General features: G+C 55.0%; 1 protein-coding gene across 30 annotated transcripts in view; it reads right to left on the bottom strand.

Annotated features, from left to right (window-relative positions):
* Positions 1 to 18,588, bottom strand: part of LOC143673947 (uncharacterized) — a 405,211-nt gene that overhangs the window by 330,497 nt on the left and 56,126 nt on the right. For 23 of the 30 annotated variants that reach the window (XR_013170773.1, XM_077149097.1, XM_077149104.1 and 20 more), the window contains one exon: positions 17,979 to 18,065. The exons of 2 other annotated variants lie outside the window; for them this stretch is intronic. The gene's annotated coding sequence lies outside the window, so the exon portion shown is untranslated. 5 more of the 30 variants (XM_077149121.1, XM_077149120.1, XM_077149092.1 and 2 more) reach the window with 5 other exon arrangements.

Below are 18,588 nucleotides of genomic sequence, written 5' to 3' on the forward strand. Positions count from 1 at the left end.
TGAAGCCAAGAAACCTCAGCCTGGAGAGTGGACTCACCCATATACATGGAGAGGGTGAGTTTACCCTAAAGGGTGAGGATGAGTCTCCAACCTTGTTGCAGTGGAAGAGTCGTGCAGCCTCAGGCCTTGGAGAAGGTAGAACATGCTCATTGGGGGACTGGGCAGAGCCTGGCTGCCGCCACATGGTGGGGTCCAGCATGTGCCCCGGAAATGACAGAGAGCCCAGGGGTGGCCCTGATGCCTGGGGAGAGTGGAGCCAAGAAAAAGGTGGTCTCCTCGATGTTCCCTGAGGTTGAGGGATTGCCAGTTTCTAAAGCTGAAGGATAAATGACTTTCAGACTTTGAAATCCAGTGGTGTTTGCCGTGCAAGTTTTCCTTCCAGTTTCTCCAATCCTGTGACTGTCCTCCTTTGCATTTTGGCATCAGATAACTTGTTTTGGGATTCACAGGTCCACAGCCAGAAGAGAATTTTTTGCACCTGTTTAAGGTGATGCTTGTCATTGCCAAGTTGACGAGGGGTGGACATGTGGTAGTTAGATTCAGTTGTCAACTTGGCCAGGTGAAAGGCACCTAGTTTTGTTGCTGTGGACATGAGCCAATAGTATGTGAATCTCATCTGTTGCTGCTTACATCTGCAGTTGGCTAGGAGGGCGCCGGCTGCAATGAGTGATATTTGACTTAATTGGTTGCTGCTTAAATGAGAGAATGCAATGTAGCACAGCCAAAGCAACTCAGCATACCTCATCTCAGCACTCGCAGCTCAGCCTAGGCCTTTGGAGAATCAGAAAGAAATCACCCTGGGGAAACTTGTTTGAACTCAGAAGCCTGGAGAGAAGGCTGACAGAGACCATTGTGTGTGCCTTCCCACGTAAGAAAGAACTTCAGTGGAAAGTTAGCTGCCTTTCCTCTGAAGAACTAACAAAATAAATCCCCTTTTGTTAAAAGCCAAAAAAAAAAACACATGGGTAGGTGACCATTTTGTTCTGTTTTTACAGAACGTAGCAGTGTTGCTCCGTGGACCTTGCTCTCTGCACCATGGGGAGACGCTCAACCCCTCGGCCGCCCTCACACTGCTCTGCAGACCTGAGGGAAGGTGCAGAAAGCACTCGGCGCCATTTTCGCTGTTCTCTTAAAGAAGCACCACACAAAACAGGGGAGAGTCCCTATGGCTGCTCCCAGATAAAAATCATCATGCGTCATGATGTGCAGAACCCCAGCCCTGCCCTGGAAAAGGGGCTTGTAGGTATGTCCCAAGGGGAGCATAGGGCCACCCCCAAGATGAGACAGTTTGCAAGAGTTTTCCATTCATACGATGATAGCACTTCACGAGAGACTTTGTTAAAAACTGAGCAGGCTTGTTGCGACCAAAGCAGAGGTGAAGAGTTAAGGTCAAGGGCACAAAGGACACAAGGTTGGCCAGGTCTGCAGATTCTGTCTTTCCCCACCAAGGGACCTCTGAAGGAGAAGTGGCCCTTATAAGAAGCATGGTGCCACCTCTTCAGCTTACTGGAAAGAACTCGGCCAACCATCCTGAGCAGGCCAGCCCTGCATGGTTCAAAAGGGGGGCTTTCACTTGTCCAGCAACCCCTGAGGGCACCCACAGAACCCCTGGAGACTTTGTTTCCTGCGTCGCAGCTCCCAATGTCTTGCCATCTGGGCAGTGAGGAGCAAGGGGGCCACCAAGCATTTGAGGACAGGTCACCCCTGGGTCCTGGGCGGCAAGCCTGGGCATGCCCCTGCATCGCCCAGAAGGAGGCCCTGCCCCATACTGGCATCCTCCTCTCACCTGGATTGGTCCTGTTCATTTTAACCTCCACAATTTCTCCCAGGATGGTGGGGACACCTCACTTGAACAGACCCGTGAAAAGGCAGCAGATGGGAGGCGGCTGCTCTCCACTAAGTGTGTGGAGTTTTGAGTGATCTTTCTTGAGACCACTTTTGACTGAGGCCTCAACGAGGACACAGGGGCACTCATGGTAGACCCTGAGTGCAAAGGACAAAGAGGTCACACAAGCCCAGGCCGGGGACACACACTGGTGAACAGACCTGCTTGGCTGACAAATAGATGTTCCAACCAGACAGTGGGCTGTGAGAAGTGGGTGAGACTTTCAGACCCCAGGCCTGTGCCCTCTGACATCTGTTCTGCCACACTGCCCATTCCTCACTGAGCTGGAGGGCAGGCATGCCACCCAATGTGCACCCAGGCAGAGGGCAGGACCCTCGGCAGTCAGGGGCACAGGGATGGTGGGTACAAACCCCATAGCTGCCACTCAGCCGGGCTATGGTTTGCATCTCTGGCTGTGCCCATCCCTATGGCAGGAGTGGCATTTGCTGGGGGGGGGGCCCTTCGCACGGAAGCACAGTCCTTCCATGTCCTAGGACCATTTCTCTTTAGCTTCTAGAAGCAGCACCCAGGGTACTTGGCTTCTGGGACCATCAGACGGTCAACCAAGGGACTAAGTGAGCTTCTCCTCCCTGCTCGGGAGTGGGGCAGTCGGGCTCAGCACAACACAGGTCTGTGGGGAATGTGTGCCTTGTGTGAGAGCCATGTCGAGGGAAAGGCACAGAGACAGAGTGTTTATGGCCAAGAGTGACGAAACCTGGAAGGCAGCCTGCAGCGTGGGAAGGGCGTGTGCCTCTGCAAAGTTATCTCCCTTCAGCTGCTAAAGGGCTACGTGGTAGATAAAAGCTCTGCTGTACCCTCCACTGAAAACATAGCCTCTCGGTCCACAGCCACCAACAGCTTTCAAAGCTACGTGCCTGCTCACCTCTGGCAGCACCTACTCAGAACGGGAGACCCAGTGGTGCCCAGGGAGGCCCTCGCTGCCGGCAGGGTGTCAGAGCCCCAGAACGGCCATGCCCAGCCGAGCAGCCACTGGCCCTGCCCTCCTGGACCTGGCTGAACAGAGCACCCCTGAAGCATGGTAAAGGGTGCCCCAGTGGGGGTGAGGGGGTGCTCGATGGGCAAGGAGGGGCCTGGTGGGGCAGGACAGGGGCTGCGGACGGCCGTGCCTACATCCTGTGCGCCGCAGTGCATTGCGGTGCCACGGGCAGGGTTGAGCTGATGCCGTGGATGCGATGGGAAGGCCCACCCAGGCTTGTCCAGGGTCATGGGCCAGGAGGGGTCCAGGAGGGTGACAGGGGAGGTGAGGGGGTCAGTCCCAGATGTCACGGGACAGTGCCACTCAGCAACCGCAGCATCTTGTGACACACCCACAGGATGCCAGAGACCCCGGGACCTGGAATACTGCTTGCCCATGGCCCCCAAAGATCAGGCCCAGTCCCGGGCCTGCCTCTGCACACCCATCTCCAGGAGCAGCAACAACGAGGAAGCATATACCCTGGCTGTGGGGACCAGAGCCCAAACACCATGAGACCTCTGTTAGGCCCCCCAGATGCCTCGTCATTTGTGGAGCAATGGCAGGTTCGGGAGCAGGGAGTCCATTGTCTCAGGGCCCCACAAAGGGGAAGAGGAGCTCACGCACACTTTCGGGTGAGCAGGTCAGAACAGTCAACCAACAGCCCAGGCTTCTGACATCCACAGAGCTTTCCAGACAAGCAAACCTGGGGCTGAGAATGACTTTATCTCTTCAAGAACAGGGTCTTCTCACCACCTGCCTCCCTCCAATTTGGGGAGCAAAAGAGCAAGTTTTAGTAGTTAAAATCAAAATGAAAGACAAAACCCATGTGGCCCTCACATGTACACACTGTGTGAACAGCTGTCAAGGGAAACATGCAAGTGCCTTCTTATGGAACTGCCAAGGGAAGTGACTGTTTTTAAACTCGAGACATTTTAAAAGCAAGTGACCCCATGCACCCCACATCTCCCTTGACACAGGATCTCCCGATTGAGGGCAGGTTGCGGCACAGCGCGCAGAGCCAACAGGCAGCAGGTGCCCAGGGCCTCGGGCCATAGGATGCATGTTCCCTAGCAGGCACCCCTCCCCACACTGGACACAGCCATTGATCCAAACAGCAGAGAGCTGCCCCCACTGGATCTTATAAGTTGAAAGTCACAGAATCTTTAAATGTAGAAACACAAGAAGTGCCTGGCCTTGGGGTCAGGAAGAGCTCCGGGAGCCGTAACGGTCCTTGGTTGGCGCGACTGAACAGAGCCCCAGAGTCGACCATGAGGGCAGGAGGGCGGCGTGAGCAGCTGCCCAGGACCTGGACCCATCGGCTGCTTCTATGAGGTGCCACGTGGCTGGGACGGCTGCCTGGGCTCCCGCTCACAATTCAGAAGCGTCTATTTTAGGTCATCCACATGCTAGAAAATGGAGAGGTGGCAGCTCTGACATGAGACCAGTGGCTGTGGCTCAGCCTGGATGTTCCTGGGACTCGAACACAGCCAGAGCCCGTGGCCCAACCCTGGGGGGAAGGCAGCCATGCATGCCCCATGCCCAGACCAGGAGAGGCCTGGTGCCCAGAGCTTGCAGGCAGAACTGTCACCTCTAGGGCCGCCACAGACACGGCACGAATTAAACAACCAAGTTTAAACATACAGAAATTTCCTTCTCAAACTGACAAAGAGGAATAGGTACCACTGTAAGGAAAGTGATTGGTTCTTAAGCAAACTCTCTACCCGGGACTAGGAGCATCCGACTGACACACTGAAGGGATAAGTGAACGTGGCCAAAGCACGGGCAGGGCACCCTGTGGTGGGGTGCCAGTCCTGCCTGTGGCATAAGCCTCACTGCCGTGTGCAGACCTGAACCTGGGGATGCAGGGCTGGTGGGTGGCCCCGCAGGCACATTCATCAATTCTTCATGCCTGTCCCTCTAAATGTGACCCTGCTCTGAGCTTCCATCCCCAGACAACTTCATGATGCAGAATAAGGAGGCCCCCGATAGTGAGAAATCGCAAAGCCTGAGGGGATGGGCAGAGGGCAGTGGGACCCGGGCCTGGCCGCGCGACACGGGGGCTGAGAGCAGATGGGCACGGGACCCAATACCTGAACTCAAAGGAAAAGCCTACAAAAGAAATGGACCAGAAAATCGCCGTCTGCAGTGGTTCAGAATGAAAGCACCTGGAGGCAGAAGGCCTGTCAGGGATAAATCTCAGCAGAGGATCCACACGCCACTGGGAAGTCCCAGTACCCTCCTGTCCATGCACCCCCACGCACAGCTCAAACCCGACTGAGAAGCTGAGAAGCTCACAGCTGATTACAAAATGGCTCTGTCCATCCGCCTGAGTCTAACATGGCTGCTGGCTTTGCTCTGTCATCTGCCATGCTGTTTTGGATGAAACTGGCATAGTGGCATGGAATGGCCAGGGTCCCTGTGCTCCCGTGACCTGGCCTTCAGCATCCTTCCCCATCACACGGAAGTGCCCGTGCAGGTGCTGCATCAGGCAAGTTCGCTCTGAGGCCCCAGGCCGCCCCCAGCTGGAGCAAATGGGGGGTACCAGAGAAGGGGGTGTGGAACTGGCAAAAGGAAAGCGAGGATGGAGGTTGGTTTTCACGGACCAGCTGGGGTTGCAACCCAGCAATGTGCGTCCTCACAGCTCTGCGAAGCTGACGCCACAGCTGGCACCTAGCTGGTAAAATGAAGGTCTGGCACAGCTGGTGACTCCCAGACCCAACGGCCAGCACACCCTCTGCAGCACCAACTCAAGGGAAGGTGCCTCACTGGTGCTGGGGGTGAGAGCAGAGGCCGCACAGGGTCTTTCCAAAGGGACACATGAGCCTGGACCCAGTTGCACATGCAAGCACCAAAGCAGAGTCAGATCTAACACCTTTACCCAACCAGGATCGTTTCAAAGACGCAAACCCACCATGAGGATTTTGTGTGGGTCTCAGGGTAGGGAGGATGGACAGACGTAAAAAGGAGGGTCATTAACAGACACTAACCAAAAGAACCAAGAGATGGGACGGGGCTGTTTCTGGGTTTCCACTGGATATTACCCCAGGCTTTCAGGAGGGAGGATGGAATGAGCTGTCCTCAGTCTAGCCATCCACCTGCTGCTCCTCTCATGGACTCGGACCTGCTCTCCCTCAGAGCCCTTTCTGGTGTGCCTCAGGCCCTGGAGGAGGGAAACCTACTTGTGGCTGCCGAGAAGTGTCCCGACTCTGGGTCTGAAACAGACTGCGTCAGCACAAGCAGGCCTGGGGGACAAGGGTCAGCTGTCCCTGAGCCTGAGAGGTGAGGATGCACAGTTCATGGAAAGTGCCGTTATGAGCGGCTAGTTATGTCAGCACCCAGGAGGCATGCCCCTCCTTGTCTCACATTGTCAACTACTCATGTAGAAAAACAACAGGCAATAAAGGTCATTTCAGGCCGAGGCTGTTCTGTGCCCCAGCCCTGAAAAGATGAATATGGGAATAACAGAGCAGTGAGGGCATGCAGGCACCATGTGCCTGGGGTGCCCGAGGCCAGCCTGGTCTGTCCCACCAGGGAGGACTCCATGGAATGTTGTAAAAGAGAGCCCTGGCTCCTCCTCGGAGCACGCTGTCCAGGCATCTGGCTGCATCCTGCGCCATCTGCGCTTTTCCTTTGGCCTGGGCCCCCTCGATGGCCTTCACGAGGACACCGCCCGGTCCCCCCCCCCCCGCCGGCCAACCTGCTCAGCCCCAGGCCGGCGGGAGGAACAGGCCCTCCCAGCACGTGCAGCTTCCAAGGTGCAGCCTCAGGTTCTGAAGCTCAGCGCAGGCAGAGGCCGGCGCCCCCGGGATGGCTGCTCAGCACAGCCCCAGGATCCTCTCAATGCCCACCACCCATAGGCTTAGGCCACCCTAAGGCACAGAGGGAGCAATTCAAAATCAAGGATGAACTGCTAAAAGATACAGAAAAAGGCATTAAAATTAGTGAACATCAAGCAGATGCTCAATGAGATCAAAACCTCTAGTTCCTGGAACAAGTCCCGAGACAGATGAGGGGAAAAATCCAGAAACTTTCAGTATTCCATTTTGATAAAATTTTGATAAAATGGAATCATTATTTTCACACAAAGACAGCAGTTGGAAACATTGGCTAATGTTTATAAAGTGAACTGAACTGCCTGGAAGAAAAATCCCTTAAATCTACAACTCAAAATTGTCATTATAATTAAATAGATAATACTATGATTTATTTGTGTTCAGTGTCACAGGCCTACAGAGAAATAAACCAATTAGAGCAGTGTGTTAATAAAACAGGTAATTATAAAATAAAAGACAAGCTAAAAACTCTGTTGTTTTCTAACCCAAGATTCTTAAAAACCAAACAAACAAGGATACTGTGTGGCAAATGCATCTCAAGGACAGACCCTCCAGCACCCCTGACCTGCAGGCTCCAGGACAAAACAGTCTGGGGCAGGAGCTCAGACAAGGGAGGTGGCCCCGCCCACTGCAGAGAGGCTGTAGTTGTGGAGGAGGCTGCCCCAGCAAGTGCAGCCTAGCTGATGTCCGGACAGGAGGTCGCCCACCAGGCCCCAATTTAAAATGAAACCCTCAGGACCCGGGTAATCTCCCTCCCTCCCTGTTGCCCTTCCTCTATGCCTGTTGGTCCTCTCCCTCAGGACACCACCACCCTCCCCTGCCCCTGCTGACACCCTCCCCCACCCTTGCTGACACCCTCCACTGCCCCTGCTGATACCCTCCCCCAGGGCACCACTACCCCCTGTCCTTGTTGACCCCTCCCCCAGGACACCACCCTCCCCTGTCCCTGCTAACCTCCTATCCTAGGGTGCTACCCTCCCTGCCACATCCCAGCTGCCCATTTCTTCCTAGGATTCAGCACTGACTTATGGGGCCTGTCTCCTGACAGGCATGGCCTGCAATTAGCATGTACATGTCAGCAACTGGCAACTAGTTTGAAAAGGCAGCCACCACCTCCCCAAATCACATCCAGAATGGAAACTGTCAGGCAGGACCGGGCAGCAGGTGAGCAGAAGATGGGCCAGGGGGAGATGGTGAGCCTGGCAACCGCCATCACTCCCTGTCACCCGAGCACAGCTGAGCACCCCAGCTGCCAGTTGCCAGCACTCAAGGCATAAAGGACACCCATGGAAACGCAGCAGCAGGCAGCACCCAGAGCCCAGGTGGACACCCATCCAGGAGTGCTGCGTCCTCTCAGGCAGAGCAGGAGCATCGTGTTTAATTTCTGTACATTTTAATTAGAGCCCACACTGTGCCAAATCTGACCTGTGCACTGCCATCAAAGGGCCACACGGAAGGAGGCACACCTGTCCATGTGCATCATAACTGTGACCCGTGCTGATTCTGTGGGGAAGGGCCTCCTGGGGGGCATGGGACAACCTTCACTGGCCACAATCATGCACCCAAGGCTTCCCGAGGCATCCGGTTTCCAGGGTGGTGCTGGTCTGTGATCTCCAGGACCATACTGGGTGCCTGGCATTGAACAGAGCACCTGGGGCACGGGACATGGGGTGCCATGAAGACCCGAACCTCAGCGCTCTGCCGGGCATGGCCCCCAGGACGCGGCCCCTGGAGCATACCATAGGACCCCCATTAGCCTGTGAGGACGGGCAAGGCCAGTGACCCCAAAGCAAGGTGGCAGGAAAGATCTGCTAGACAAACAATGAATAAATGTCAGAATTTAGGAACAGCAAGTTTTGATGGTGAAAGCAGACCTGGAATAGTGAAGTCCTCTGCACGCCTCCTTGGAAAGAGAGACGCCCCTGGCTCACATCTGCCGAGCAGGCACCAGCAACCTGGGGGCACTGATCCACTCTACGTGTCAAGATTTTTCTAAACACACTCTAGTTCTGAACAATTCTTAATCACAAAAAAACAAAGAGGCTGACATACAAAATATACTAAACAGAAGGAACCCACAAGTGTTCATTAACTGCTCTTAATCTAACTAAGGGAAGGTAGGTGGCCTGGGAGGACTGACCCCACAGCGGCTACAGCGCATACCTGTCCGAGGGGCGGAGGCAGTTGGAGGGTCAGAACTCTGGCTCAAATTCCATCGGAGTCCCTGGAGGGTCTACCCCAGGCTATGAGTCCACAGGAACAGGTGGGGCCCAGGAATCCATAGGCCCAGCAAGGTCCCAAGTGCTGCAGGTCTGGGCAGCCACCACCCCTGAGTAGCTGCCTCTGAGGACCCACCCCCAAGGACCCATCCTTGGAGGACCCACCCCCAAGGACCTGGCCACCAGGACCCATCCTCTGAGGACACACTCCGTGGGGGCCCACCCTCAAGGAACTGCCTGAGGACACACCTCCTGAGCACCCACTCCCTGGGGACCCACCCTCAAGGAACTGCCCCCAAGGACCCACCCCCTGAGGACCCACCCTCAAGGAACTGCCACCGAGGACCCACCCTCTGAGGACCCACCCTGGTGAGTCTGCGACCAGGAAATCTCCTTGGCCCCTTTGTGACACTCCCCCTGCCACCCCACACCCTCCCCAGAAACCACCGATCTGCTTTCTGTTGCTAGGGAGCAGTCTGCCTTTTCGCGACTATGACATGGAGTCCAAAGGACACACTGTTTTTCCCTGGCTGCTTCCATGCAGCGCATCATGCTGACATTCATCCACACGCAGATACTATGGGTGCTCTTTCCTGTGTACTGCTGAGTATGTCCCACAGCACAGATGTACCACAGCATTTATCCATTCGCTGCTGAGTATGATCTGAGTAGTTTGCCATGTTTAGCGATTACGAATGAAGCCAAACCATGAACGATGAACAGTTTCGTGCATGTGGGCCTCCATGTCTCTTAGGAAAATACCTGGGAGTGGAATGGCTGGGTCATGGGAGAGGCATATTTTAACGTTCCAAGAGGCTGCTGGATGCTTCTCTGGGTGGGGTTCCACTGTCCATTTCCAACTGTAGCCTGTGAGAGTATCAGTTCCCTTATATTTTTGCCCACACTTGGTACGATCAGTCTTTTTTATTTTACAAATGTTGGAAACTCAGTGGTGTTTAGGGGGAAATTGCAGCCTTGACTGCACTTCCCACATGACAAGTGAGGCCGAGCATCTCGCACACACGGTTTGCCACTCTGAATTCTGGGTGAGGCATCTGTGGTATGTAGATTCAGGTGTCAACTTGGCCAAGTGAAGACCCCTAGTTATACTGCTGTGGACATGAGCCAATGGCATGTGAACGTCATCTGTTCCTGATTACACCTGCAGTTGTCCAAGAGGCATGCCTGCTTCAATCAATGTCTGATTTAATTGGCTGGTGCTTAAATGAGAGAGCTCAACATAGTACAGCCCCAGCAGCTCAGCACACCTCATCTCAGCACTTGCAGCTCAGCCCAGGCCTTCAGAGATGCAGAAAGGAAATACCTGAGGAAAGTCGTTGGAACCTAGAGGCCTGGAGAGAAGGCCAGCAGATTGCCCTGTGTCTTCCCACGTAAGAAAGAACCTCCATTGAAAGTTAGCTGCCGTTCCTCTGGAGAACTAACAAAATAAATCCCCTTTTATTAAAAGCCAATCCATCCCTGGTGTGTTGCATTTGGCAGCTGGCAAATTAGAACAGGGCCCATTCAGATTTTGAACTATCTTTAACTGGGTGTTTGTCTTACTGGGTTCTGGCAGTTCATTACTTATACAGTGTTTAGGTAAAAGTCTTTTCTTCAACATGTTTGCAAATTTTTCTTCCCAGGTTGTGAATTGCTTACTTATTTTTACAAATGTCTTTTGAAGAGCAAATGGGCTCCATTTTGATGAACTCTAATTGAATCTAACCTTGAATTTTACACTAGTTGGTGCTTCAAGTGTAACATTTAAGGACTCTTTGTCAAACCCATGTTTTTAGGATGTAATGATGCAATGAGATATAATGTTTTCTTGAAGTTTTTCAGTTTTAGCTTACATTTAGGCCTATGGTCAACCTGAGTTCATTTTGTAACATGTTTTGCTGTCAGGCCTGGCCGAGGTTCTGTTTCTGCCTATGGCCATGGAGCTGCTACAGCACCATTTGTTGAGAACTTTGTCCCCTCCCCAGTGAACCTGCTCTGGTGAGTTCCTCAAGAGTCTGTCTGTTTACAGGTTTGCTCTGGGCTCTTGGTGCGGTTCTCTGGTCGCTCACCTGGCCTGCACTGGCCTGGCACTGTCTCACTCAGCTGAGCTCTGTGGCAAGTCATAGTTGGGTAATGGAGGCCTCCAGTTTTGTACTTTCACAAAGTTGTTCGGGCTATTCTAGGTTGTTGATATTTCCTTATAAATTTCAGAACCAGTTTCTCAGTTTCCACAAATTTTCATGAGGAAACCAGTCAGACTTTGAATGGTTTTGCCCTGAATCTCTAGTTCCACATGGGGAGAGGCCATCCAAGGTGTGGACATGGCAGTGTGGGAACTCACAGCCAGGAGTGTGCAGACCCACTTGGCACCCCACCCACCCCCTTGGGCAGCCCATCCACTGCCAGTCTGTGGCAGACAGCTGGAGAGATCTCTTGCAGGAGTTCACACCTCTGCTTGAGAACTTGTGTAGGGGCATGTGCTGGTTTGAAAGGGTTTACACCGTCTAGAAAAGCCATGTTTTAATCCTAATCTTGTGGAAGCAACCATTTCTTCTAATTGCTATTCAGTACTATCATTTGGAAATTTGATTAGGTTATGTCCAGATATGTGGCTCACTCAATTCTGGGTTTTAAATTTCATTAGATGGAGATGCATCTCCACCCATTCTATGTGCGACTTGATTAATCTATAAAGAGGAGACATTTTGGAGGGAGTTCCTTTTGAGAATGAGGAGAGAGCCAAAGAACCACAACAGCCAGATGAGAGAACCACGGAGTCCACCAGCTGGTAACCTTTGGAGGTGAAGAAGGAAAACGCCTCCTGGGAAGCTTCAATAAGCAAGAGGCCTGGAGAGAAAACCAGCAGATGCTGCCATGTTGGCCATGTGCCTCTCCAGCTGAGGGAGAAACCCTGAATGTACTGGCTGTGGTAGTTAGGTCCAGGTGTCAACTTGACCAGGTGATGATGCCTAGCTTTGTTGCTGTGGACATGAGCCAATGGCATGTGAAGCTCATCTGTTGCTGATCAAATCTGCAGTCAGCAAGGAGGAGTGTCTGCTGCAATGAATGTTTCATTTAATTGGCTGGAAGCTTAAATAAGAGCACTCAATCCAAGCAGCTCAGCATACCTCATCTCAGCACTCACAGCTCAGCCCAGGCCTTTGGAGATGCAGAAAGGAATCACCCCAGGGAAACCTGTTGGAACCCAGAGGCCTGGAAAGAAGGCCAGCAGAGATACTCTACCCACCCCCCACACCCTCCCCATGGCTACCCATGTAAGTAAGAAAGAATCTCAGTTGAAAGTTAGCTGCCTTTCCTCTGAAGAACTATACCCTGCACTCCTTTCCTCTGTCCCGGCACCTGCACCCTGCATTCCTTCCCTCTGTCCTCAGTACCTGCACTCTCCCAGTCCAGGTTGCATGGAGCTTCATGGTGCACTGGGGGTTCAGCCCCAAACTCAGGGCACCATAGTAATGAAAAGCATCTCAAGACAAACAAGACTGACTGGCATTCCATCATGCTGCTACAGGGTCCTGAACAACCACAAGCACCCACAACTCAGGTCCACAAGGCTGCCCAGGAGGCTCTGGCACAGGAGCAGATTTACAGGGCCCACAGTTCCTTCCCAGCTGTCTGCAGAGAGTGGGAGAGTCTTCTGGGCTCAGCCTGCCCTCAAAAGATGTCAGGCCCTCCAGGGAAGGAGGCTCCTTGGCGGTGCCAATAGAAGCAAGAAGGGACATGCCCACCTGCTGGTCAGTAGGGCCGGGGCACTGGCTGTCCCAGGCCAAACCACCAGCAACACCCCTGGAAGAAGCCGCAGTAGGGATGGTGTGGCCTGGACAATGGAAGGAGCTGCCACCCTACAGGTTCGAGGCTACCTTGGCTCAGCAGAAACCCCCTGGACTCCGTGCCTCAGTTCAGCACAAACCCTACTTCCAGCTATGGGATCCGAGGGTCTCTCTGCAGCTGTTCGGCCCTGCCCGGAGCAAGGCCTGGAAGAGAGGCCCAATGGACAGCCTGGCTTCAGGGTCACGACTGACCCCATGGCCCCTTTCTCTCATTCTCTCGACATTCCTAGGTCAGACAATCAGGAGAGAACACTTACAATGCTTCCTGGGGTGATGCCATGCTGTTGCAGCTGGAGAAGTTGACAAGAAATCATACAAAAATAAACTTGCCATTTCTACCTCATTCAGCGACTTGGAAGCCAGGGACCAGGGAAGTCACTGCCATGGTATCCTTCTATTGATGTCCTGGCTTCGGGAAGGAGGGATGAGTCTTTTATGCCCCTCTGTGTGCCACATGGTTTCGTGTCTTGCAGGGGGCCAGGCGATCTCCTTGGAAGGTCACAAACCCCACAACGCACTCGCTCAGTGCCAGAGGCCAGGGAAGGACTCAACCGAATCATATCCATGGAGGCGCACCCATTCCAAGGGTAACAGCAGGAAAGGTCCTCCAGGGGAGGTGCATGCTGAGACCATGGGGGTGGTGACCCTCAGAAAGCCTGACCCCTGCTGGAGCTGCACTGATGCCAGACCCCAGTAGTCCAGGCCAGGTAGGTGCCCATCTGTGTGGCAGGTGTGGACCAGGTTTCAAGATGGGCGTCTCTGGGGAGCACTCCTCCCTGACCGTGGGGATCCCCAGGCTCAGCTCGCCCCATGGAGAATCCTCGAACAACCCACGAGGTTGGTTAGGGCTTGGTGTGCGCACAGCAGGTTCTCAGGAGCCCTCCAGGGCACAGCAATTTCCTCTTTGACTCTCTTCTGGAAACAAAGATAATGTTCTATTTCCAATGGTCAGAGGACAGAATTGGAAACTCTTAAAAACTCGCTGGTGATTCAATATGGAATCCATACAGAAATGTTCTTGGGGTGCTGATTCACCAAAGTTTGCAGGAGACCCAACATGTTTAAGGTTGTAACACAGAAACCAAATGGTACAGCCCCTGGCCCTGGGCCCACCCACTCAGAGGTCACAGCCTTCCTGATGGGTTGTGGTCTCTGGCTCTCTGCCAGGACCCTGTGGGACAGAGTCATTCTCTCGGGCAGCCACAGGAAGGGCCTTGGGAGGCTGGCCGCCGGGCAGAGAACAATCCCCAACCAGGACACACAACCTGCCCTCCTCCTGAAAGTCCTCCTCGGCTCCACGAGCATTCTAGGATGCCTCCCTCCCAAGACAGGCCAATACCAAGCTCGGCACCTGGGGAGCTCACCAGCCCATGACTTGAGACAGCTACACCCCCAGGGCTCCCATCTGGCTCCTCGACCTGACTCACCTTTTAGTTCTACGCACGTTGACCCGTGGACCCCTGCCTCCCAGCTGGAGGTAACAGGCACTCACATTTAATCCACAGATGGACTTCATGGGCCCTCCCACCCCCAGCACTGCTCGGCCCCTGGGGACTCAGCCATCAACCCAAACCCATTCACTGAGCACAGTGCCCCAGAAGGATGGAGGGGTTACAAGGGGTTACAAGGGCTGCTCCAGATCGTTCACCCAGCAGCCTCCCTGACCACAGGACACCATGGTTGAGGCCACGCGGAGGTGGGGAGGGGGGTGTCCATGCACTTTCACTGAGGAAGTGTCCCAGGGACAGCACAAGCATCGGCCCTGGGGTAGGAACATGTAGGTTATTCCAAGAACTGCATGGCAGCCAGCAGTGTGGCTGGGACCCAGGACCAAGGTGGGACCAGAGATGCTCTGGGGGAGGGGGCTCAGGCTGGGAAAACACTGACGGTATTATGCTGTGGGCATTTTCTCAGGGAAATGAGAGCCACAAGAGACTCTCAGCTGGGGAGCAGAGGGCACGTCGGAGCTAACTGCTGCCAGGTGGGGAACAAGAGGGCCAGCATGGGGGCCAAAGGCTGTGTGCAGTGCCATCTCGGTGACCCAACCACCCAGACCACATGGGTGCCGGGGCCTCTGCTACAACTGCCCTTAAGCCTTAGCTGATTCCTGAATCTCTACTTCGGACACAGACCCCACTGCCCACCACTCCTCACGTTCACCATCGTCCTCCCCGTGGGCCGGCAGTGAAGCCCACTGGATGCAGTGGCCGAAAGCAAGTGAAGTGACACAGATCTCTCTCCAGTGCTCCTTGTAACAGACGAGAACTGGATGGACTGACTCCTTGGACTGCACAGGCCTGGGCTCAGCAAGCACAGGCTGCCTGGAGGGGAAGGCAGGCAGCAGCAGCAGCTAACATTTAGATGCTGTCAACACACAAGTACTGTCCACATGCAGTGCTGTCCACACCAGGTGCTGTCCTGAGAAGCCAGCACAGTCCACATCCCGCACTGTCCTGAGAATCCAGCACTGTCCTGAGCACCCAGCACTGTCCACACCCCGTGCTGTCCTGAGGACCCAATGTTGCCCAGCCACACTCTCCTGAGCACTCAGCACTGTTCTAGCACTTGGCCCTGTCCACACCTGGCACTGCAAACACCTGGTGCTGTCCCAGGCAGGCCCACCACATGCACGGCCTCACCTAAGCCCACCCAAGCTGTGGCTGACAAAGCACAGTCACAGTGCTGAGCTCAGGGTCTCACCCTGAGGCCTGGCTGCCCTCCACGATCTGATGAGAAGCCACGCAAGGGAAGGTCCCAGTGAGTACCCAGAGGCTGGACTGGGCCGAGACCCATTCCAGAGGGGATAGTGGCCCCAGGAGGACCCGCTCAGCTCTGCAGAAACAGCCACGCAGGGCGCCCTGCCACACCCCACCTCCCCACCCCTTGGGCCCCTTCCCTCCTCAACACCCCCCCACCAGAAGATCTTCCTTTCTCCCAAACTGGGCCTCCCAGCCTCATCTTTCTGAGGCTGAGCTGGCTATCCAGCATGGAGTCCTATAGGGAAAACCTCGCTCCATGCCAGCCCGTGAGTGCTGCCTCATTCCCCACCACAGGGTGGCTGCAGGTGTTCTCAGGAGCCAGGGCTGATGGGCCTGCTCCCCTCCCCGTCAGGAACCCCTGGCCCCTGCCCAGGGCCGGGACATCCTAGGCCTCCACCTGACCACATGGTCTCAACTAGGCCTTGGTGTACTGTCTGGACAGCTGCAGAAGCCCCCTGAACCTCCAAGTGCCGGGCTTCCCAGGGACATGCAGGCAGCAGGGGCCTGGCAAGTTCGCAGGACAGGGAGCTGAGTGGGGGCCCTGGGCAGATACCTGTGAGGCAACAAGACTTGCCCGGTCACTTAAGGTGAGATGACTGGGCTTCAGGGCCAGAGTACAGCTTTGGTGCAACCTCCTGGCAAAGTGGGGGCAAACGGCATGTAGGGCCTGGCCTTGGGGGGCTCAGGTGAGGAATAGCACCCCCAAGTGAGGGCCCCCACTCCACCTGCTGCCTCAGAAGGGTCAACTTCATTCTGGGAACAGGCCAGGACTCTGACCCCATTCATATTTGTGACACTATTTACATACAAGACAAATGCATTTCAATTTCCTCTCTCAATTAATGGCCTATTTTTTAAATCAGACTCAGCTAAAAAACATTGCTCCATCACTATTAGTCTTATAAAAATTCAATTTCCCTCCTCTGACAGCCAGAGACCAGGGGGCTGGGGCGGGGAGGATGACCACCAGGGCCACTGCAGCCCAGCCCTCCTGGACGCCTTGGAGTGCAGGATCTACTTCACCATGTCCAGCACGAGGCAGACAGCGCCAGGCTGGCGGGAGAGGGCTGCACGGCAGAGCAGGGAGTTGGCGGGCTGGCCTGGCGCCATCGCTCCAGCAGGGAACAGGTGGAGGGGCGTGCTCTTGGATGAGCTCCAGACAAAGAGGTAGAGCACCACTGGGCACTGCCCCATCCATGCACCCTGACCCCTGTATTCCGGCCGCACTCTGCTCAAGGATAAGGTGCTATGGGGATGCCTCAACACCGGCAGGGGTGAGGCCGGATGAGGCGGAGAGGCCAAGTGAGGCTGGGATTGGGGGCTAGGAAGGGTGAAGATGGCTCCTTGCTATCGCCAGCACAGATGTCCCAATTTAACAACACTGGAAACCCTGGCCCATACCCTGCTGCCCCTGCACCCAAGGTGGCACCTCTGTCCCTGTGCACCCTCCAATGGCACGCTTTTCCCCACACTGGCCTAGGCACTCACACCCATCACTGCATCCAGCCCCAGGTGGGGCCATGCTCCTGCTAGTGTTAAGCCCTCTGCTGGGATCGAGGACGAGCCGATGACACAGACCAGGCCTCATGGGGAAGACAGATCCCATATGGGTGCTGCACACACTGCAATGGTGGGGTGGCAGGGAGAAGTGAGGAAACGGTCCACTGTGAGAGAAGCTGGGGCTTCCCTACAGGCGGGATGATGAGACGATCAGGCTCCCACCCAGCAACCAGCTTCCAAAATCCTGCTTGAGCAGTTCCTGCTCAGAAGTGCCTCCATCTATCCTGAGCAGAGAGTCTGGCCTGTCTGTAGCTGGGCCCCACCAGACTCTACCCATTGCAAGTGGCCACACACAGTCTTGCAGAAGGTGCCACACTCCTCTGAAGTCCCAGAGCCACCTGCGTGCAGCACTCTGTCCCTCTGGGCTTTCCACCTTCCACCCCACATGGGGGGCTCTGCCTACACAGCAGGCTCCACCCCATATGACAGACTCTACCCACACAGCAGGCTCCACCCCATATGACAGGCTCCTTCTACACAGCAGGCTCCACCCGATATGACAGACTACCCGCACAGCAGGCTCCACCCCATATGACAGGCTCCTTCTACACAGCAGGCTCCACCCCATATGACAAGACTCCACCCACACAGCAGGCTCCACCCCATATGACAGGCTCCTTCTACACAGCAGGCTCCACCCCATATGACAGACTCCACCCACACAGCAGGCTCCACCACATATGACAGCCTCCTTCTACACAGCAGGCTCCTCCCACTGCAGACTCCACCCCACCATTTAAGGGCTGCAGAGATGTGGCTGGGTCTTCATCTAAAGTGCCACTGCATTCTGTGAGGGACAGAGACCTTTCAGACCAAGGCGATGGACTTCACCAGGGAAAGCACACACTTCCAGCAACCCACGGCCTCACCCTGGGGTCCCAGGCTGACGAGGGCTTACTGTGAACTGCTCCTGGGACTCGTAGTCTCATGCAGATAGACGCAAGCCATGCTGAACTCTGTCATCACGTCACTGGACAGGAGCTCTCTGGAAGAGAAAGGGTGACTCCCTAATGCAAACCCACCCAGGCACCTCACTGTCCTGTGGGCACAAGGGTGCTGGCACCGACACTTTCACACCCTGACAACCATAAGGCAGAGGAAGGGATGAGTGAAGGATGCTGACAGCTGGGACAGGAGCCGGCAAGCCTGTGTATGTTTGGGTGCTGGGCACAGAGTCCCCCAGTCACCCCACAGCCCCCCAGATGGAGGACCCTGCCAGGGGTGCAGCCGGGGCATTTCCTCGGGCACAGGGACCCTGGTCACCTCACAGCCCCGAGATGGGGGAACATGCCAGGGCCTCACGGTGCATGTCTAGGCTCCATGTGGACACCAGAGCTCCAGCAGCAGGAGTCACATTCACACTTTCACACTCACAGTCCTGGGGCCATGAGGGAGGGCAGTGAACAAGGTCTTCTCGCCTCCATGGTTTCTGCTGAGAAATCTATGCATAGTCTTATTGGGCTTCCCTTGTATGTGATGGACTGCTTTTCTCTTGCTGCTTTCAAGAT

This window comes from Tamandua tetradactyla, chromosome 2 (genome assembly GCF_023851605.1).
Source record: "Tamandua tetradactyla isolate mTamTet1 chromosome 2, mTamTet1.pri, whole genome shotgun sequence".
Taxonomy (NCBI): Eukaryota; Metazoa; Chordata; class Mammalia; order Pilosa; family Myrmecophagidae; genus Tamandua; species Tamandua tetradactyla.